Source organism: Triticum aestivum, chromosome 6D (genome assembly GCF_018294505.1).
Source record: "Triticum aestivum cultivar Chinese Spring chromosome 6D, IWGSC CS RefSeq v2.1, whole genome shotgun sequence".
Taxonomy (NCBI): Eukaryota; Viridiplantae; Streptophyta; class Magnoliopsida; order Poales; family Poaceae; genus Triticum; species Triticum aestivum.
In genome coordinates this window covers 299,421,970-299,425,646 of record NC_057811.1, presented here as the reverse complement: position 1 = coordinate 299,425,646, position 3,677 = coordinate 299,421,970, and positions in this window count along the sequence as shown.

Here is a 3,677-nt window from a genome sequence, read left to right as displayed (position 1 = left end):
ACCCAACGTATAGATCGGAGGGAAATACAAACCTATAACAATCATGCATAAAATACTTCAGAGAAGACTCAATATACCAAAGAGCCACCCAAAACACTTTTTTGGTACTCTGCCGAAGGGGGAATCGATCACGGAGGGCTTCTACATCATCCTTGCTGCCTTCCGAGGATGCGTGACTAGTTCACCACAGACCTACGGGTCCATAGCTAGTAGCTAGATGGCTTCTTCTCTCTCTTTGATCTTCAATACAATGTTCTCCTTGATGTTCCTGGAGTTCTATCCGATGTAATCTTCTTTTGTAGTGTGTATGTTGGGATCCGATAATTGTGGGTTTATGATCTGAATATTCATGAGAAGTAATTGAGTCCTTTCTGAATTTTATTATGCATGATTGTTATAGCTTTGTATTTCTTTCTGATATATCTGTTTGGTTTGGCCAACTAGATTGATTTATCTTCAATGGGAGAGGTGCTTTGTGATGGGTTCAATCTTGCGGTGCTCTATCCCAGTGATAGAAAGCGAAAATACATGTATTTGTATTGTTGCCATTAAGGGTAAAACGATGGGGTTTATTCATATTAGTTGAGTTTACTTTGTCTACATCATGCCATCTTGCTTAAGGTGTTACTTTGTTTTTATTAACTTAATACCCTAGATGCATGTTGGATAGCTAGCGGTCGATGGGTGGAGTAATAGTAGTAGATGCAGGTAGGAGTTGGTCTACTTGTCTTGGACGGGATGCCTATATACATGATCATTGCCTTAAATATCGTCATAACTATGAAATTTTCTATCAATTACCCAACAGTAATTTGTTCACCCACTATATGCTATGTGTTCAAGATAGAAGCATCTAGTGAAAATTATGGCCCCCGAGTCTACTTTTATCATAGATATATAATCAAAAAATATCTTGCTGCAATTTCATTTCTATTATTTTGTTTTGCAATTTATCTATCTACCACTACCAGATTTGATCCTTACAAGTAACGAGTTCAAGGGGATTGACGACCCTCTTGACTGCGTTGGGTGCAAGTATTTGCTTTTGTGTGTGAAGGTTTTGTTCATGGGGCTTTGCGTGATTCTCCTACTGGATTGATACCTTGGTCCTCACCGAGGGAAATACTTATCGCTATGGTGTTGCATCTCCTCTCCTCTTCGGGGAAAATCCCAACGCAGCTCACAAGTAGCAATGTCCATAAAATATATTATTCATATAAATTGAACAATAATTATTCTCTGATCTAAATGAATAACCATCACGCAATAAACAATATCCAGATATGATGTTCATGCTCAACATGGGCACCAAATAATATTATTCAGGTTTTAAACTAATCCCGAAGGTAAATGTAGAGGGAGCATGCCGACAGCGATCACATCAACCTTGGAGCCATTTCTAACGCGCATCGTCACCTCATCCTTAGCTAGCATCTGTTTATTCCGCAGCTCCTATTTCGAGTGACAAATATTAGCAACCAAATTAGTACCAAATACCCATGCGCTACTACGAGAACTAGTAAGGTACACATCAATAACATGTATATCGAATATACCTTTGTTGACGTTACCAGCCTTCTTATCTGCCAAGTACTTGGGGCAGTTCCACTTTCAGTGGCCATTCCCCTTGCAATAGAAGCACTCAGTCTCAGGTTTGATTCCAGGCTTGGGTTTTGTTCACTGGAGTGGCAACTGGCTTTCCATTCTTCTTGAAGTTCCCTTTCTTTCCCTTGCCCTTCTTGAAAATGGTGGTCTTTTTTACCATCAACACTTGATGCTCTTTCTTGATTTCTAATTCCGCGGCCTTAAGCATCCCTTGCATGTTATAGTTCAGCTCTTGTAGCTTGGTGGCAGTGACTGGAGAACCCTGTCAATCGCTACTTCATTTGGAAGATTAACTCCCAACTGATTCAAGCGGTTGAAGTACCTAGACATTTTGAGTAGTGCTCGCTAACGGAGTTGTTCTCTTCCATCTTACAGCTAAAGAACTTGTCGGAGGCATCATACCTCTCCACACGAGTGTGATCCTGAAATATCATTTTCAGCTCTTGGAACATCTCATATGCCCCTTGGTGCTCAAAACACTTTTGTAGCCCCGGTTCTAAGTCGTAAAGTATGGCACACTAAACTATCATGTAGTCATCATTTCTTGCCTATCAGACATTCATAGCGTCTAGATTGGCAGGAGCGGGTGGCATACCTAGCGGTGTATCAAGGACATAAGCCTTCTATGCAACAGTGAGGATAATCCTCATATTACGAATCCAGTCCACATAGTTGCTTCCATCATCTTTCAACTTTTCTTTCTCTAGGAACACATTGTCACAACCCTAGAATAATGTTGTAATTAGATGCATCAATGAGCATCATGCATCATATTTAAATTTCTGAAGTTGAATTGAGGGAATTTTCAAAATCCTCAAAAAATATTAAATAAAGGGCAATAACCCTAAAATTGCATTCAATGATTCCAGAATGCCTTAAAAATAGATCTTTGAATTTTCGCACGAACTATATATCAAACCAAAATTTATGAACATTTTTAAGATTTGTTTTGGGCTTTGAATTTAAATCACTATTGTATTTGAGTATTATATTCATAATATAGAATATAATTATAGATAAATCTGAAATATTTTATGTGCTTGTGGAAAAGCCCATTGAGAAACATACAAATATGCATCTTCTACCTCCTGCACTATACCCACCGGGGCACATGCGTCTTCTACCTCCTGCCAGAGCAGGCAGGCTGCTACCTGTCACATGCGTGCTTGCCTGCGCCACCTCCTACTTCCTCCTCTCGCCCTGATCCATGACTGGAGACGCCCGAGACCCCCTATAACTTCTCCCTCCCTCTCTGCTTCCTCTAGCCCTCTTCCCCCTACCGATATTGAGCATCACTGAGAGCCACTAGAGCGCACCGCCGTCGTCCGCATGGCCACCGACGTTCCCTCACCGCGCCAGCTTGTCCAGATGCTCGGTCGAGCTCTGCTTCATCCTCACTTTGAAGATCGCATTCGGAAGAGCATCGAGTAGACGGCATCAACCCTGCCTTTATTGGCTCTGTCCGCCGCTCGCTGGCAATGATTTCCTTTGTCTAGGCCTTCCCCAAGCCCGCTGAACCCTTCAACCGAATCGCTCTGAGCCCCGCCTTTTTTCCCTCTCTTCTCGCTGTTGTACGCGTCCCCTAGCCGTACTTTTCGCCGGAGCCGAGAGCTCCATGCCGCCGACCATGACACCCCGCGGCTATAGATGTCGTAGCTTGCACCTGAGCATGCCATCGTTCTCAGGACGATCACAGAAGATGAAAACACCCCCTAGCTCGCCTTCTCGTGCCCCGTAGAGGCCGTCCGCGCCATCACCGTGCTTTGGCAGCTGCCGAGGTCGACGTCGTGCCTGACTCCGGCCACCCCAAAGCCATCCACCACCATCGTTCGACATGCGCCACTGCGCGTTCGAACGCAACCACCCGCATGTCAAACCGATGCTGGTAGCACTTTTCCAACGAGGTCCCGAGTGCGCTACCGTTGCTCTGGTCGCTGCCGGCGCGCCACCGCGCTTGAGCGCCGGTGGGTCACTCCCATGTGGGCCCCCTGTTTCACATAATTAACTTAGCCACTAATCTGCCTCCCCAAGTCACTCACACTGGGTCCCTCCCCCCCGGCGCTAATTAAGCC